Source organism: Anthonomus grandis, chromosome 6, assembly GCF_022605725.1.
Source record: "Anthonomus grandis grandis chromosome 6, icAntGran1.3, whole genome shotgun sequence".
Classification (NCBI taxonomy): Eukaryota; Metazoa; Arthropoda; class Insecta; order Coleoptera; family Curculionidae; genus Anthonomus; species Anthonomus grandis.
In genome coordinates this window covers 21614009-21634971 of record NC_065551.1, presented here as the reverse complement: position 1 = coordinate 21634971, position 20963 = coordinate 21614009, and the positions used below count along the sequence as shown (strand labels likewise).

Here is a 20963-nt window from a genome sequence, read left to right as displayed (position 1 = left end):
TACATATATACATTCTAACTTTTTATTAGTATAAATTATATATCAAAATTTATATAGGTACAGCAAAAAATATTAAAATTCAAGATGATTATTTATGGTAGCATTTTAAATACCTTGACGCCAAGTCGTTACATTAGTATTGCACTTGTTAACTCATGCATGATTAAAAAAAGGAGTAAATTTGAAATAAAGTTAGCATAAGGTTAAGAATGATTTGCAGTGAAATTTCTAGTTTATAGATTAACAATTAAGCCCCAATATATAGAGAGCATTGCCAAATTTTCAACTTCAATAAATAAACTATAAAAAAAACATGTTATCTGGATTTTACAAATCTATCAAACAAACATTCAAAAGTTCACTGAACCGAATTGAAAGAAACAATTTCCTATTGTATGTGTGTCTCGCGTGCAAATTGATGTTAGAATTTGAAATAGTACGCGCGCATTCCGCTTTATGATCGGTAATTATAAAATTCTTAGGTCGGCAAGCAGACTACAATAACAGTTTATGGGCAAAAAAAGAGGTTAATAATATACCATTGGACGTAATATTGCTATTGTTAATTTTAATGATTGCTCACCTAAAAACTGGACGGACATATGCACAATTGATAAAGTGACATGCTAAATTACAAAAAAAAAAACTTGCCATAAATATCATCGTTCTTATGGTAATTTTTCCTAATTAGATTGTGCATCGCATGGCATCGTGTCATTAAACTTATGGCAAAGCGCACTAATTAAAGTTAAAACTAGTCGTCCTTCTGTCGCTTTTCACAATAACTTCCATAAATCCGTGAGCCTTTGTCACTACTTTTCAAACTGATTCATGGAAAGAAATCTCGTTTATGGTATAAGGAAGTAGCAAGGTATCTAAATTGATGTTGGGTTAATTACTTTTTTAATTACTGTTCATTCTTTGGATTTTATGTAGCTTTGTTACAAAAAAATTACTTATGCTATTGTTCGTAAATATGTAAGTTATATTATTTCGTGTTACCCTATAATGTCTCAAAAATCTACTATTATTATATAATCCTAGGACATTTTGAGAATATCTTATAAAGAATAATTTACACGTTAATGATATATTTCAACAATTTTGTGATAAAATGCAGGATTCTAGTAAAATTTAAAAATGCTTAAAAAGTCTAGATAAATATCTTTTTTAGTATATCCTAAAAACGTTCCTCAAATTCCCTGAAGGTTTACAAGTATATTTATATTATAATTTATAGTATGCGTCATTAGGGTATAGACATTTCCATATAACGTTGAAATTATTTATCATTTCAGCAATAACTAATTATTCAGTCCTAATTGCTGCTGACAAATATTATGCAACGTTAACAATTTATTAATTATTTTATTAATATGGAAAATCCATTTACAAGTCATTAATTAAGATTTTACGTAGATAATGTAGTCTTATGACAAGATTAACTGTCTTAATACATTTATTGCAATATATAGACTTGAATCGCTAATTATAAAACTTATTAGTCTAGTATGCGCTTTTGACCTAATATTTTGAAAATGCAGGTTAGTAGATAAATGTGTGCATTCGATTTAATATTACTAGTTTTTTTTCTTTATGGCTCCTAACTAAAGTTCTTCTTTATCTGGAAAGATTATTAGTGCAAATTAAATATTTTTTAGAATATCAAGATGCCTAATCAATTACCAAAATCTAACTTATGAAAAAGTATGTTTTGTATAAGTTTACTCCACCAAAGAATAAAATATTTGTTACTTTGTGTTTTTCTATCAGGAAAAAGTTTATTAGTAACGCCAACTATTATAATAAAGACAAATTTATCCAATAGCTGCTTAGCTGCATAGAAAAATTAGCAGTGATAATGTTAAAGGTATTTAAATTCAACACAATTGGAAGATAGTCTGAAACATAAAAATCCTGAAATACCTTTCAATCAATTTTGATTTTTGAATCAGATTTAATGAAATAATAGTAACAATATTAGCAGAATTAGATTTATTAGGGCTACCAATTCTGATTTGTTGCCTTCCATTTCTATAAACTAAATTCTGAAAATTGCGTAAGGATTAATTAGTGTAGATCCAAAATTATTGGAGCTATCAGAATCTGATGTTGTATGGTGAGCAACAAAGTCTCTACATATATTAAAATGCAATTTAAAGAGAATAAAAGTGCTTTTTAAATGTAAATTTTTGACTATAGTCTATTGTTGTATTGCAAACTACTTGAAGAATGATCTTCAGTATAGAATTCAACATATAGGATTCTAACAGGCCTAGATTTGTATATTTTAAAACTGTTTTTTTTTATACTTTGGCTAAAAAGGTTTATCTTTTTAAAAATTTGATCAATATACTCCCGTTTATAATTGTTAGTATTTTAAACAGTAATTTATTTTTACATATTAAATATGATAATAATCTTTTCAATAAATTAATATTGATATGTGACGCCTGAAAAAAAAATTCTATTAATTTTATCGCATTTTTTATTCTTCTTATTTATGTTACTATTTTTTGAAAAAAAAATCGCTTTTAAATATTTTATTTTTAAAGTTTTAATAATTAAATTAGTAATAGTTTAATTAAAGTAAAATAAACATTTTAATATTAAAACAAAAAAGAGATTTAAATAGTTTAAGATATAATAATGTTTTTTTTTATTTAATAAAACCGTCAAACATTTTATCATTTTTTAATTACATTAAATCTATTTATCCAACATTTGGTAATTATTTTTATTTTGTATTAGTTATTTGTATAATTTATAATGGACCCTAGCTTAATATAATATCATAAAATTGCTAAAATAAAATATTTTTTCTTGACTTAATTATTCTATTAATATTTCTGTTTACTCTTTTTATAACTTATGTTTTCGTCTACTGCCCGAAAAAAAATTCTATAGCAACATAAAGATCATTTTTTTAATGATTAATTTTAAAAAATGATGCATAACTTAATTGGATCCGACTATGATTCGATTATCAATAATTTACGATTTTTAGGAAAGTAAAATTAAAAAATTATAATTTTTCCTATTTTCTCCAATATTTTCACGTCACTTAGTGAAACGGATCCTGTTGTAAGAAAAATTAAGATATAAATAAACAAATGAAATAAAATAATAAAAGAGTGACTAATATTTATATTTTTCTTAAAATTATTTTTTTTTTTAATTCTTAAAATGCTTGCAAAGGCTCTAGTAATCCTATGCCTAGCAATCCTAGTCAAATAAGTAGGAAATAATAAAAAATATTCTTAAAAGTGAAATTCATAAAAATATTTGTTATTTTAATCTAAATTTATTAAGTCCTGCCAGAAAAAAAATTACAAAAATATCATAAAGGGTCAAAATAAAGTAATTACTTAAGAAAGAAAGAAAGAAAGAAAAAGCTTTACCGCTGTCCCTCGGCTAATATTAACTCTAGAAATATGTGATTTAAAGAGTTATTCTTAAATCACAAAACAGTTTTACCACTAATCAAAATTCTATATTTTATTTTTAGAACGTGTTTTTCTAACGATGTTAGCTTTTTTAGGAGAAGATTAAAACACATGTCGGGCATAAAAAAATTATAAGTTTTGGTTAACTGGTTTGTGATTTAAGTACCACACCAAAGGTTCCAACCAAAGAACTATGATAATTCTTTGTTTTATTTACTTGGACTCAACTTAAGCCATAAGGATAATTTTAACTTCATCTTAAATTTTTAAGATCTCTTTAGCATTATTAAATATCATTTTAACATGCCTGAATTTTTAATTAATAAATACTGTTATATTTTGATCATTTAAAAAAAAACTCGTAGATTGGTTATCCCTAGGTATATCCTATAAAGTTCAAATAGATTTCTGTTTATCACAGAAAAAATCTTTAACGTGGGCCAATAAAAGTGATCAAAACCGAGATTTTCAAAATCTTGAAGAGAGAGAGAAAGGCTGAGACTTCCAAAACACTGGATTGCAAAATAACTAAAAAACTACTTTTACAGTCTACAGCGGACTGTAGGACATAAAAAAACAGGTTTATGTCAGAACAGTTTATTAAACTTTTTTTATTAAAAAGATTTCTTAAAAGCTGTAAATAGGATTAATGACTATCTGCTTATTAAGAAATGTTTAATCTTATCTCACTGTAATCAAATATCATCTTTCTGAGAGTCAAAATTACCGCAATAAAATACAATTGTTGCATAAGTGGCATTTTATAAATCTTCATCAATACATATGGTAAGATAACTTTTTTAAATTAAGATGGTGATCATGAAAGATGAAAGAAAACTAAATAAGTATAAAGTAGGATGAATTAAACAGAATAAAAAGAGAACGATTCACTATTCGAAAAGAAACAAGAAGAAATAATTACAAACCTAAAATTTGGAACAATAACAAAGAATGATACAATAACTAGAGATAAATGCACCTTAATAATGCTATAAAAAGTATTACGTATTTCAACTGAAGTTTTAGAAATTATATAAATAGCAATTAAACATGTATTATAAGATCTATAAATTGAAATGTGGTTGAGCATTAAGCAAGATTCGCCTTTCTTGCGGTTTACGATACTTAAGCGTTCATAGACTTTACATTTTATGCACAACGGTCAGATTTCCTTATAATGCGATGAAACTTAATACAATTTTGCTTCTTTATCCTGTCTTAGAGGTCAAGGTTAAGAATTTTTTTAGCAAATATACTTGATGAACATATTGCAGCCGAAGCAAAAAGAATATTTATCCCAAGCCAGCCGGCTGGCAAATAACACACTAACAAACTTTTTAGTTAATTTAAAGTCTATAAAATCTAGCGGATCTTAACCTATTTGGTTTATTAATAGCTACTAATAATTATTATCTATTATCGTACATTTAACTCCGTAAACAAATTAATATTCACTTAATTTATAAATAAAGTTATTGTGCTAAATAAAACAAAAAATCTACAAACTTATAAATTCCAAATCGGATTGCAGCGCCGCAGTTTCCTTATACCTTAAACGCGAACTTTTTAATGAAAATCCCCATAAAACGAGGCGAAAAAAGCATCTTAAGGTTAACAAGATGATTTTAATTAGGTTTTTTAATTTTGCCTATAAATATTTATAATGATAAGATTATTTTTAAGCGAGTCACGCATTTTCTTTGAAGAGGCTTTATAAGTGCTGATTACTACCGTCGATGCTTATTATTTTTTTGCTAAAACATATTTTACGCCTCATAAGGATGTTAATAGTAAATTGCATAATTTTTAAGAAATATAAGGGGTAATATTTTATTAATAAGATCATAAAAAATGTATCATATTTCTTATATATATGTACATGTAAAAAGTAAATTACATATGGGAAATTAATTTGTAGGTTATGCATTAAAATACTTAGGTTTATTATTTACAAAGAAAACAAAGAGCAATTAATAATTATATTACAAGGAAACCAAATAAAATAACAATACTGCAACTGTATCCTTAAGCTCATTATATCAAATTAATATTTTAGAGCTGTATTTTGTTTCTACAATAATTACGAATGCAATGAAAGCTTTATTATATAAAGATAAATACTGTATGTTGATTTTATAAAAAAATATATCAATCGTATGCCATTAAGTTATGCCTTTAAAAACTCTACTCACGGATATTATTTGGAATACGAAAATAGGATCGGTCATACTTTTAAAGAATAAAACTGCTTAAGGTCTATCCTTAACTGGACAGGCCTAGTGAGTTGTATATGGTATGCTTCGGCATGCTTCATATTTAGGATTTTTTCTAATAAACCCAAAAATTTTACTAGTCTTTAAATTTATAATAAGCTTTAATACGTAAAGATATCAGATTAAAAAAAGCATTTATTTCCAACAGGTTTGCTACCTAATTACAGGATAAAATTAGGTCTAAAAAAACAAAGACAATAAAATTATGCTGAAGTACTTTAGCATATGCAAAAAAAATATGCGTATAAAAAACAAAATAAAAATGCATAACATTCTATGTACTAAAACTTTGAACTTGCAATACCTTTATTTTTAAATCTAACACAACGTTTCGGTTGGTGTTTATCTCTAAATGTTATTAAGTGTAAACTAACCAGTGTAAACCAGTTGACACTTGATGCCGGTTGAAAATATTTACCAACCGAAACGTATTGTTACATTAAGAAATAAAGCAAGTTCGAAGATTTAGTTATTACGACTGTACCAATGTCTACCACCTTCAAAACTACATCCTATGTACTAAAACAGACTATATACCAGAAAGACTCTCTAAGACCTATCTAATTTATACATTTAATAAAAACAAAGTATTTTTGGTAATTTAAAAAAAAAAATTAAAATTTTTGCTTAGGGTATAATTAATATTAAATATAATTAGGTATAATTAAATATCCAACATAAAACCTCCTGCCGGAAGGACACCTGGCTCTTTAGACCTTCTTGCGCTGAATATGCTCAATATCATCGAGCAGGTTGGGTATTAAATTAGAAAGGCATACTTTAATTTTGAGCATATTATGTAAAAGAAGAAAAGTAGTGTTAGTAACATTTTTAAAATGTCCACAGTTTTATTAAATGATCAGAAACTATTTTCGCTAAATGCTTGGCAAAACTTAATTTGGCATCATAAGTAATCTTTAGATCAAGTGCTTCATCTACTTTGGTTTAACATTTAGTTAAAATAAAACTATTTAAACTAATCAAAGTTTTCTAGAAAATGAGAGAATAGAGCATATATTAACATTTACCTAATGGAATTTGCATCTTTAGTTCCTATTTTTGTAAGTAATTTGATATCATCTGCAAACATAAAACTTTAGCAAGATCGTTATTAAATAACAAAAAGAAAAGCGAGCCCAACAAATTCTGCAATATTGAATGCTATTTTTCGGTTCCTTTTTGAATATTGGGGATATTGTTGCAGTCTTCCACGTATCGGTAAAGACTGTTGAAAACCAGATAAGATTAAAATATGTACAACTGACTTTGACAAAACGCGAATGCAATCTAACGACGAGATTTGGCAGTCCGTTGATATTCGAGAGCAGCTTATTTATTATATTATTAGAAGCAGTGGCAACTTCATCATCGGAAGTATTCTAAGAGCAATTCAGAAAGCTGTTAATAGTCTGGTTCGATTGAAAATCCGCAATAAAATTAGATGGATCCTATTTAATAATATATACGCTTTGAAAAAAAACTTACAAACTATTAACAGTTTGCTCTAAATCTTTTATTATACGGTCCTGAAAGAGCATACTCAAGGAATACCTAAAATTCCTTTTCTATTCTACAGAATGTTCTAAAAATTGAAGAAATCTACATTAATCTACATGTCGCAAGATATATTATTCAAGGAAAGAAGGCAAATACCTCCTGCAAGTCAGCAGCTTCGTTCAGGCTATATACCATTGTGTAGCTGGAACACCTAAAATTGATGATAATATAAAAATGACGGGTTATAAGAGTCACATTTACCAAATCAGAAATTATTTGAATGGACTTCAAACTCAACTCGCACAATTTGGGTATCACTAAATTCAGAACTGTTTTGCTGACATTAAGGACGTTAATATATATTACCAAGTCGATTGTATTCGTAAATGCCGAGTCTGATCTCATAATAGAGTTATCCTAGTGACTAAGAAAATTGGGTATTATTAAAATCACCCATAAAAATAATTTTCTTTTTACACAAATATTGCATTGTTTAAGCCATTGTGCAGTAGATCATCAGCCCATTTGCTATTAGCAGGCATATATACACAATACATACAAAGCAAAAAAATAGTGAAAGGATATTTGCGAACTTACAATCTTGATAAAATGTTCAGTTTAAAGCAAATTAAATAAAATATAATTAAATCAAAATAAAAATAAATTCACAGTAAACATTTTATACTCGCGTTTAGTTGCTAACAACACACCTTCACCCTTCGATAATCCAGTTCTGTCCAGATTACGGTCACATCAATATACATCATAAATGACCGGGAATTGTTCGCAACATTTTCTAAAGCAGATTTTGTATATCACATGCTCTATAACAATACCTCATCATCGGACTGCTACATTTCAGCGCTCATTTACTTTTAAGGCCATAAAACTAGACAACTGCTTACCTATCGATAAATTATTTATTAACAACACTTGAATGAAAAATCCTTAAAATAGAAGTTTGAGCAATATCTAATAGATAAAACAAAATAATGTAAATTTTCGAATTATGAGGCATTTATTATTAATACTGTTATTTTATTTATTTACACTTTAAAGTCAATTCCTACTTTGTCACTATTAAAAAAAAACGAAATTTTTAAATTATCACATTCAATTAAGTTATGCATTTTAAAGCATTTTAAAGTAGCATTATTTTATTTGTACTGTTTACTTAATTTAAAACTTTATACAAAAATAGTATATACATATGTATATTTCAAATAATAATAATTTAGATAAAAATATTTTTACAGCAATGGTTATAAATTATTAAAAAATTAAATTATTCAAAATTTAGCTTAAAATTCATAGAATTTCATTTCATAGGGCAAAGATGTTTATTATCGCAATACAACCGTTTTTTTAACTATCTCTTATACGTTAGAAATTAATATAATAATTAATGACAGTATCATCTAAAAGATTAATTAAATAGTTTTTATATTTTTATTTCAATAGCATTCAATTGCTCCTGTCACTATGAAAATATACTAAAAAATACGTTTTTAGTTTATATTCCAAAAGATGCTAATAAAATGTTAATTATATTCATCGCAGTATTACCTTGAAGTAACAAAAAATCTAAAAGAGTTTATTTTCTTTAAGGCCAGAATAGAAAAAATCATAAAATAAAAGGCATAAATATGTTGGCTAAAAAAATAAAAGCTTGGTTTTTACCTATTTACTTATCTAATCAAAATCTCTGAAGTTTATAAAATAAATAATCTTTTTTGTAAAACTTTCTTGTGTTTTCCAATTTTCGAAGATTTAAAAAAGATATATTTAACTTGTACTTTAAAAAGCCTCTATCTAGGATTTAAGGTCTTTTTTTGTATAATTAAGAAAACTATTAACTGAAACTATATAAATAATAAGCTATATTAAATTATTTACCCATTTGAGTGGTGTAAGACTGCGATAACTTTGACACCCTATATAACAAATTTTCAATTTTTGAAAGTATGTTTCAATCAATTCACATATTTTAGTTTGTAATATCTTCAGTTTTAAAATTTCTTAACACCCTGTATATCAATTTAGAATTCAATTGATCTACTATTTTTTATTGTAAATCTTAATTCTCTACCAAACTAACCTACGATCAGCTAATGGCTTGAGACTATAAGAAATCTGGTTTTAATCCTTGGCCTTTTAAGCTAGCTTGGCAAATGATAATTTTAGAAAAAGTTTCACAGATCTGTACTTTGCAACAACATTAATTAAACAACAAGAATTTTAATATTTATCTTTGTTAAAACCAAGTAATTAACTAAAAAGTAGGATTTTGATTTTAAAACCTAAATATATAAATTTATAATACAAATATTATAATTACTCTAAGTAACCTGTAATTAGATTTTTTTTGGTTATCATAGCAATTGATCGATAATCATGTCCAATTAAGTTATGCATCATTTCTTTTAATTGACAACATAATAAGAGATTTATATGCTAATGTATAGGCCATAAAAAATATATTTAGAAAATCTTATTAGGCAGTTACGACCTAATAATATGGCCGATCAAACTTCAAATATAAATAATAACAGATATTGCAGAATTGTATTTATAATCTACATTATATAATTAAATAAAGACTTAGGAAGTAAGTTTTACTTTCTCTTCCATGGACTGCTATAACCTTACATACTCTCGTTTTTCTATTAGAAATAAAATAAGCAGCTAAGTTATATCCCACCATAGACTATCATAGATCTGCAATTAGATCATAAGCTATTTTTTTCTACTATTAAGAACAAAATAATCAATCATCCAATTAACAGCCCGTAATCGAATTAATAGTAATACGTCCGCTAAGCTGTCAAAATAAGACGTACGGTGTGTCGCAACTGAAAAAAAAAAACGGAAATTCGAACGAGCACTGCCGCAGCAAACAAAATTGATTATTATCGCTGTTAATTATTTCTGATAATTATCCATTTTGACATACTCTATTACCTGCTACCGCTAAATATGCAAAACTGCTTCTGTAATTATGACAGAACCAGACAAGGTTCATTAGCGTACATATCGCAAATATCTACTTAAGCAAATGGTATCGTTGGAGTAACAGAGTTGTTACTGTAAGTCTAGCTTAGAAATAATGTGAGAAAGACACTGATTTGAAACAAGTTTTTTTTAGTACTACAAGTGTCACGACCCGAATCGTTTATGTTTCTTTACATAATTCTTGTGTGAGGTGTAATGTCATTTTAATGTATTTTTTCAGCTTATAACCGTACGATGTAATGTCAATGGTCGTATTATTCTCACAGTAAATATACAAGTATGATGGTAATTTTAGGTATTATTACTTGCATAGTGATATTAATGGTAACATAATTAATAAAAAAATTCTTATTCACTATAAAATAGTAAATTATTGAAAATGAATTAAATTATATTAGGTATTTTGTAAGTACTGTTGATAAAGAATATTTAAAGAATAAAGTAAAATTATTAATTTTTAAAGCTTTCGAGGTAATTCAGGCAAAGTATTTCTACTTAAATCATTTTTTAGTTATATTTTTTTAAATTAATTTAACTCACTGTAAACGACATGCATTATTTCTTTATGATCCTTTATACTACTGTAATCATATATAAAAAAAGATCATAATAAAAAAAGACAAAAAATCCGTTGAAAGCAAAGATAAATTTTACTTTTTGAACACGACGACAAATATTGTCATTAATCATATTTTTAAAAATCAATTTAACAATTAATTTTATTTAACATTTTAACATTTTACTCAAACTAACTTTAAGTGGTTTACTTATTTGACTAGGATGGCTAAGAATAGGCTTGCTAGAGCCCTTATAACTATTTTAAGAATTTATTTTCAATCAAAAAATTAAATAAATTAATTTTATTTTTAATTTATTTAATTTTTAATCTTTCGTACAATAAAATTAAAGAAAATATTTGTTTCTTTGTTTTTAAATTTAAGCTTCTTAAAAATCGCATGTTAATTATGATAAATAATCAGATGCAATTAAGTTATGCATCATTTCTTTCAATCGATCAGTTAAGAAAAAAATAAAGTGTTTATGTCGCAATTTTATTTGGATGTAGATAAGTTATAAGTTATACAAATGACTACTAAAATATAAAAATAATAATCAATAAAATGTTTCATTTAAATAAAAGAAATCAATATTATATCTTAAACTATTAAAATCTTTTTTGTGTCTTAATATTAGGTTATTTGTCTTACTTTAAATAAACATTCATCCATTTAATAATAGGACTATAAAATAAAATATTTATTAACGTTACAAAATTTAAGAAATAAATATTTTTTTAGTCTCGGCTAAGGAGAGCGAAGGCATTTTTGCTTAATGGATATAATGCATTTTTTTCAAAAGTAGATAACTTAGTTAAGCCCTAAGTTTAAAATCCCTTATAACTGAATATGTTTCATGTTATTTGGCTAAATTTATATGACTATTTATTATAGACGTCTATGATATGAATATCTCTATATATATAATTTTTATAGTTATATATAATCTTTATGGTCTTATATGAATACAATCTTACATTCTACTCTGAAAATCAAAGAAAAAAATAATTAAGAGATTTTTTCCCAAAATAGTAACGTGAATAAGAAGAAACAAATGCTATACTATTACTAAAAATTTTTAAAATATTACATGTTATTATTAATTTAATAAAAAGATTATTAGCTGATGTAATATATAAAAATAAAATACTGTTCAGAAGACCAATAGTTTTAAAACTAGAGCATTTTTCAAATTTTTGAAATGATACTTTTACCAAAGTATAAAAAATACAGTTTTAGACTAATTTATGAATTAATAAAAAAATCAATATAAAGAGAAATATATATTTCACTATGTTCCATATTCCATACATGTTGGCTCATTTCAGATTTAATATTGTGTAGCATCCTATATTAAATATCATATCCTATATTAATTATTTAAGCAGCCTGCTATAGAGCAATAGACTATAATCAAAAATGTACAATTAAAAGTACTTAAATTTTTTTAAATTACATTGCAACATAGGTAAGGATTTTAATGGTAATCATGCAACATGGGTTGTGGTAGCTCTAATAGTTTTTACACTAATTAACTCTTCAGATAATTTTCAGAATTTAGTTATTAGAAATGAAAAGCAACTAACTAAATTCAGTGGCCTTAATAAAGCTAACTGCTATTGATTTGCTTTCTGTTATGCTAATTATTATTATTCTATTAAATTCAATTCAAATTTCAGATTAAAAGAAACATAATTCGTATAGTTCAAACCACATTCTAATTAATTAAATTTTAATAACTTTATTGTTAGCACTGCTTACGTTTCTATGCAGCATTTGGGTTGGAAACTTATGCAAGCTTACTGGAATAACCATAGATTGCTTATAAAATATCTTATACATATATCAAATAAACTTAAATATGCTAATAAACTTATCGAGCTTGTTTCTAATATACTAGCCAAAGTTTCTAATAAACTTCTCCCCAAGAGAAAAACCCAAAATAATAAATGTTTTATTCCTCGGTGGGATGAATAATGTCCAAACTTTTCAAGTTAACGTAAGCACATGTATAACTTATACCGTAAAAATAATAATTTAGAAAACTACATGGCATGTAAAAAACTTTTGGCCAATTGCAAACTTTACTTTAAAAACAAACTAAACTAAAGAGAACAGGACTAGATTTTGTAATAGTCTTAAAGCCCTCGAACAAAAATTTGGAATAGGGTAAACTGTATCAGAAAATCTTTTGATAACATTAACATCATGCCAGTAACTAATGATTTTATCAATGAATTTGTAAAAAAAGTAGCATCTATTTCGGTTCACCGAAGATATTCCAAGAAAACCGTTTTAGAATATAACTTAAATCTGAAAACACGTAAAGATCCAAATTCTGGTGCTGATAATAACGTATACAGCATGTTACTACATCTTTCTTCTGCCAAGAATTTTTAAATAAATATTGTCTTAATCATTGAGCGGAATGCACCTGGTGAATCTAGACCAATAATTCTATCCTCGTGCATTAATACAACCCTTAAGTGAACTTTAAAAAGTCGTCTGGAATGGTGGTGTCAGTCTAAGAGCATCTTTCCAGTCTATCGGTTTGGCTTTTGTAGTTAAAAACAGCTTAGCACATCTTATTTCAGACATACAACAAACATACTTATAAAATAGTTATTGGGGAGCATTGTTCCTTGATATTCAAAGTTTTTATGAAAATGTTTATCTTTCTGTCCTGTTAGAAGTGCTTATTGGCTAAGGTGGTACTTAAAGGTTTTCTCATAATCTTATTAGATTATTTACAAACAGAAATATAATCATAAAAATACATATACATGTGATTTTCATAAGCTTCAACTACTAAGATCTATATTATTGCAATTTGCAGACGATTTTTATATTTATTGTACTGTAAATGATATGCAAACTTGGAAAAATGAGGAACAAAATATTAGCGTCAGACATTTTCACGCGAAACAATCTACAAATAAACAATCAAATCATTTTAAGTAAGGCTATCCTTCCATGCGTAAGAAAAGTAAAATACTTTGATGGACATTTAGACTAAAAATTGATATAAAATACCCATATAAATTACATTACATAGAATGCTTAAATATTTCAAAATCATTTACTATTCGAAAATATGACTCAAATCTTAAAACATCTTTATTGCTTTATAGTTTCTGGATAATGACTCAATGTTTTTTGGTTCTGATAATAAAACAAGACTACTAATTGTTTATCGTATACAATATAGAGCTTTGAGATTAGTCACAAGCACTTTACGATCCCCACCGATTGAAACATTACGTGCAGATACTAATATGCTATTCTTAATGCGTATGTACCTTCGTACTGCGGCTTCGGCTACCCTCCCACACGCTGCGGCATTCGGGATATATTCCACATCGCATCTTTGTTGGCAAACGTTCGCCACAGGGCCTCAGTTATACAACAGTAGCGGAGAGGAGTAGTGGTTTTTTTAAACAAAAATATGGATAGTGACGATGAGCAAGCGGCTGCGGTTGCGGCCTATATGGTTATTTTAGGAAGCAATTTGCATTTTTTCAAATGCAAACCAGATTGGTTTAAAAATGTCACTTGTGCCAGCACCAAATTTGTTGCTTGCTTTAACTTTGCTAAGCAGGGTTCTAAATATAGACATTAAAGAATCTTTCTTCTTTTTTAGATCTGCGACACTTATTTGGCCCTTCTTTGAAAAAGATGAATGTATTTGCACCCAGGCGTCGCCAATTTTGTTCCTATTTTTGTGGTCTGGGTATTTTGGGTCCCATATTATGGGATATAATTCGTACAGATCCAAGTATTCAATCACAAAATCATTAGACCATTCCATGATAACTTAACACCAATAAATATTAAAAATAATATTAATTTTAATTTTCAAGTAAACTTAAAAAGGCAAGTCACCAAAAATATTATACAAAAACACCCTAAGCTTGTCGCGACTCTGACTGAAGACGAAATAGGCAAATAAGTGTGCGTAGCTAAGCACACCGTCTGGGAGCTAACGCGAATGAGCGCGACCTCCTTTGATGCGTGCCCTAAAACCGACAGCAGTTCAGATAGCGGCCGAATGCCGAATGATACACGCACTTGACCTCCCACACGCTCCGCGAAATACCGCGAATGCCGAACGTTCGCCACATACATACATCGTCTGGGGCCGCAACAATACAATAATGCAATATGCCACTAATAGATAAAATTCATAAACGCCTAGTTTACCCAATAAATACTGATTCAATAAAACCTTTTGGCGTTAATTATTTTGACTCCACAATAAGATTTCCTAAATTTACAAGCTGTCATAAAGCCAATCAAATTATTCTTAAGGATACTTTAAAAAAATTAACATTACTCGGAAATGTACATAGATAAATCAAAACTGTAATGGTACAGGCTGTGCCTTTATTATCCCGAAAATTAATATTAATAGAAAATAATAGTGTGAAGACTGTTACTCTTTCTATTGCAGAGGCATTGGCAATATTGGGAGTTCTGGAATTTATTAGTGACGCTAATAAAATTTGAAACTTTTTAATACTTTCGATTCAGTTTTGCAATCACTTAAAAACGGGCATAGTTTTATACACTCAAGATTCAAGAAGCTATCAGTAATAAACATAATATATAAATCTTAATAAACATAATACAAAGGTAAAATTTATTTAGTTAAAAGGACACACAAGATTGGTAGAAAACAAATTGGTAGATAAAGAGGTCAAGGATTCAATTAGGACAGTTTGCATTCTTTCCAAAGTACACTTTATTGATATAATTCAAATTTTTAAACTTAGGAGTAGGAATAAAACACTATTAGTTAAGTACGATATATCGCTGGTTTAATTCCAGCTTCCACAGGTAAAGATATGAGTTTTCGTTTCGATACGTAATAAAGATATGAGTTTTCATAACAAAATTGGCAGAAGCCCTTTAGAAGGAGAAGTTGTTATGCAAACCGATATTCTTCATTTTAGTGCCTGAGGAAGCTGAAATTAAACTGGCGAAACGTAGCACTAAACTAATAGTGTTTCATTCCTACTCCCAAGTTATGACAAATCCTAATGTTTTACAAAGTAGTTAATTTAAAGAAACGAAACTGACTTTAATAGTTGTAATTATCCAAAAGAGGTCTTTTGAAATTAGAAAAAGAAAATATTTTGTATATATTTAGCAAATAGATTAAATACATCCACTTTCCTAAAAACATCCCTTGTTACACGCCGTAGATATTTTATGCCATGAGATTATTAAAGGAAGACACCATCACGCCATCGAACCTTTTCTTTATATACAAAAATGTCATGAGTACTTAATAATATGTATGAGAAAGCACGCATCTCATACAATGTTGCGCGCAATAAAAAATCTACAGTACAAACCCATTAAGGTAAATTGATTATCTCTGTATAGCAAGACCCATATATTGCAACAATACATTAACGGGGCTTAATCAGAGAGGACAATAAAAAAAAACGATAAAAGGAAACTTTACTTTTAAAATAGTTAACTGTTAAAGTAATTTTTAATAAATTTTATATAAAATCGTAGTTTTAAAGCAAAAGCATATTTAACACCCAAACACTTTGTCTATATCAGTAATGCATGAGTTAAATTACCATAGACAACTAAATTTAGAAAACAACTTATTTCAGCTTGCTTAACATTGGCGTGCCCTATGCAAATACACAGATCATGTTACAAGACTATTTTTTACGACCACATTGTTTTCACTTTTTCTATTGTGAAATGGCCTGTTGGCCTAAAAAATTCTATCTAATACATTGAATCTTCACTTATACTACGAGTACAGAGCATCACTAATAAAATCCGCTCTAAAAATCTGTGTTACTTACACAAAACACAATAAAGCGTATTACACAATACTACAAAGGATCAAGGTAAGTGCACCTAATTAATCGGTGATTTATTGGCAGATTAATAGTGCCTTTACATCGTATCAAGATGAGGTCAAACCAACATTATTTCCAATAACGCCTATTTAGGTTTATACTAAAAAAGGTTAATGATCATAATATGATCATTCGTTACGATGTCGCAACTAATAAACACGATCATTTTTTACGCCGTTTGGAAATAGTTGCACGTTTCGCTTTTATATTATGTTCTTTTCAGTTGTTCAATTTACAAGAAAATTCGTAAAGAAAAGAAAATTATAAAGTGAAGTAATTTTAATATTAGTCGAGGTGTAATTAAGAGTTATATTACATAGGGCTATTTTCGAAATATATCAGAACAGTTATTCACCAGTGAATCAGTTATAGTACTTTTCTTTCTTAAAATTATTTAAACGTAATATATGTGTACTCTCATTTTACTTGTGTTCAAAAAGGATAATAAAAATGATGCGACATGAACTAATTGCATTCATACCAATGTATTTTTAAAAATTCGAGTAGTGATTGGTATTAAGAATGGAAGATTTATTTGAAAATGATTAGTGCTTTGTTCATTATTTTCAAAATGGGGGTGTGTTTAGCTTTAGAACTAAAAGGAATAATACTTTGGGTACTTTTAATCTTACTTCTAATATTCTTTACTCTTTTAAAAATATTAAGTATAATGCAGTTCTTTTTAGTAACTGACGTAAGGCATTCGACCGCGTGTCTTGGACTTATTGATTCCTATTTAGAAAGCCAATACCAACATGTCAAGATGAGTCTGGGCCCATTGTTAATATTTAATTTTTATTTATGCTTTTTTATTCTATAAACAAAAAGAAGGAATAAAAAACTACAATTTTGGTTAAGAATCTCAAAGTTATATTAAGAGTAAGAATAGGTAACTAAATTAATATAAATTGGAGACTTTAGACTAAACTTGAAGATTTTTGTAATAAGCAAGTCTCTTTCACAAAATGAACTACTTGTAGAAAATAGGAAACATACATCTACATGACACTACTCCTTACTATCCATCAGGCAATCAGAGGGTTTGAGGACATGCAGGCAAGGTTGAAAATGTGGAATGATGCTAATATACTTTAAGTCTTTGATTTTTAGGTAAGTGATTTCCTTGAGTACCTGTTCTAGAAAATACGCAATTAAACATAAGGCATTGGAGTATGTTATAGACCTCGTCCAATAAAACATCGTTTTTGTTTAATATTTATAATATTATATGACACATATTTGCACAAATTTTATTACTGTTATTTGCATGGGTGGCTTTATAATAATTTTTTTCAATATTCCTAACCAACTCTCACATGTTTGGAAACATACAATTTACTATAAATAATTATTGAGTCGACTCGTAACGCTGAAGTATAAGTACTTTTTTGAATCCTATATTTATTTCCAAATCACTCATTCTAAAAGAATTCGGTACAATAAATGCACATTTAATTTTTGAACATAAGTTAACATACTATGTAATATATACTTCTAAAATGAAAGTTTCCAAAAAGATTTTAACATATCATTGATTTACTACGTCAAATTATTAAGATTTTCATACTGATTTTTACTCTTTAGACTTGCATTTCATTATAAGAGAAAATATCATAGCTTTATTTAACAGCTTTATTATTTAATAAGCATACTCCAATAAAAACATTAAACACAAAATTACTAAACTACTAAAATAAATATTTACAAAAATTTAAAACCACAAAAAATATACGTAACTGGAATCACTGTAAACAGCTTAGAAACCTATGTGTTACTATAATTCGCCGAGAAAAATAAAACTATTTAAAATTTATTACTTCTTAAAATAATAAATAGTCATAAAACTTTCTAAAAAAAACGAAATTTAGATGCATATTCTTCTGATACCACAAAAAAAGTTTACCACTTCATATATCCGATTCTAATGCAATTAACACTTATTTTGCTCAGTTTTTTAAATTGTCAATATTGATTCTAACAAGAAAATAAATGTTTACAATTTAAAAGTTTTCAGTGTAAGTAATATTTTTTATTTAAATTAACTAATACTGAAGAACTTAACAAATTTGAACAAACAAATTTTGTCTAAATTTAAGAAAAAAAATTACGGAAGGCGATGACGTATTGTAGTCTTTATACTAATAGATATATTTTTAGTTCAGATAATAAACTAATGCGATTGCACTTTCACTAGCAATGTGCAAACTATGCTAGCGCTGTTTGAGTATTCTATTCATTGGCACCAAGAATGCATAGTAAAATTAAACATGAATTTTATCGTAAATGATAATAAATTGCCTTTTTTAGAATTAGCGCGCAATCTCGGTATTCTCGTTTTGCAGGCTAAATATTTCTTTACCTAATAGATACTTTTTAAACTTTAGACTCATGTCTTAATTGTTTAATTATTGCAATTTTATGTATTTTCCTTGCCTTGATATTGTTCACAAGAACATGATACAAGTAATTCAAAATACTTGCGTTCATCTAGTATCAGAGCTAATAAAACGCAATCACATTTCTCATTATTTATGATTAAAAATTAAATGAAAAATATCGGGAAATATCACTTATAGAATTCTACAAAGAAACTTCTATTTCATCGTCGTAATTTGAATATCTTAAGCTTGAATATTTTTATGACGTTCCTCACATTGTGTAAATGTAAGAAATATGACAAAGTTTCCGAATTTCTCAATTTCGAACTATTATTTTTTTACTAGATCCCTTTCTTACAATGTAATTAACTTGACCAACTCACTTACCGACACAACTATCTAGTAAATGTGTGACTTAGTGTTTTTTTAAATTTTATACAAGGAAATTATTTCATATTTATATTATGGTATATCACTACTTCGTTACCCCAATATTTATTATATTTTTTAAATTGTTTTTTATTCCTTATACAAAAGTTAATCCATGTTTTTTTGTTTTTTTTTACTCCAATAGCTCCGTATATTAATTTTCATAATTCATAATAATTGATTTTATAATTAGGTGTAAATATTGGTTATTATAAACGTATTTTGTTTTATCTCATAAAATGCCTTATTTACTTATGAATTTTTTTGAAATAAAAAAAGTCAACCAGAAGCAGTGGTTTTCTCCGTCGGTGATGCGGTGAATGTAAATAAAGAAAATAATTTTTTAAGGTTTTTAGGAATTATGTTAATCCTACTCTCATATAGCTCCAGAAAATATTTAAGCTCTAGGAAACTTTTACAATCTGTTTATAAAAAACGGTTATAAGACAGGAATTTTTAAAAATTAGTAGATACCTTATTCCTTATTTCAAGCTCTCTACTATACCTTATTGTAGGTTAAACAGGTGTCACGATGGCCCAGGCTATTTAGCTATTAAATTTGTTCTCTCACGCGATATCAAGATTTTAGAGAAAAACCAGTTCAACAAAAAAGTGAAACAACTCCTGCCAGCAAACTGTTATTATAGTTTTTATGAGGTTTTTTAAAGACACATTTTAGGAAATGTGCTGTTTATGTTATAATTATTATAACACTTGTGATTTAGTACATTACCTATATTTCTTTAGTTATTCTTAACATAATCAAGTACAATAATGTTTTAAATATTTTTTCTTTCTGCAATCTCAGTATTGTATAATGAATACTATTTTTTTAAACCGTACTTTGTCTTTGTTACCATACGTAGTTTATTTAGCTGCAACGAAAACATATAATTTTATTACGATTCGAACGAATTTAAAAAAAAACTCAACATAATAAAGCCATATAAAAATAAAAATCAAATTTTTCATTTATTTCCTATATTATGACCTTTTATTTCTTAAATGACTGTATTGATGTTATAAAAACTGTTTTTCTTGTCTAGCTTACATAATTATATCAAAAAAATTATACTTTAGACTAAGATGGCGACAAAAAAATTAATATTAATATTTTTCACGTTTTTTGTATATTATGTTTTCATTTTCAAATATCTATCTAGATCTTCTGGCAATTTTGGTCTTAAATGGATGACCAACTTTTATAGAAAAAACTTCAATTTATTGTCATTATAAATTATGTAATATTATATATAAACATTATAAAATTGTATTTCTACTTATTTCTTATGGATTTATTTATGAAATTGTGCTCCTTATTTATATAAGAAGAGTCAAATCAATTAGCAAAAATAATTTAATTTTAAGGTATAATGGTAGACGTTACCCATAATATAAAATACCACAAAATCCATTGTTACAGTTAAATCTAAAAAAAATGACATCAGGCAAATTTTCGTAATCCAATCCAATACATTATACA

The 20963-nt window shown here is 27.0% G+C and overlaps 1 protein-coding gene and 1 long non-coding RNA gene across 3 annotated transcripts in view; one reads left to right on the top strand and one right to left on the bottom strand.

Annotated features, from left to right (window-relative positions):
- LOC126737710 (ras association domain-containing protein 10-like) overlaps positions 1 to 20963 on the bottom strand; it is a 96522-nt gene that overhangs the window by 18761 nt on the left and 56798 nt on the right. The gene's annotated exons all lie outside the window — the stretch shown is intronic.
- Positions 1514 to 20324, top strand: LOC126737711 (uncharacterized). The gene is made up of 3 exons (XR_007661085.1): positions 1514 to 1544; positions 17654 to 17783; positions 19996 to 20324. It is a non-coding gene; the product is annotated as an uncharacterized LOC126737711 (long non-coding RNA).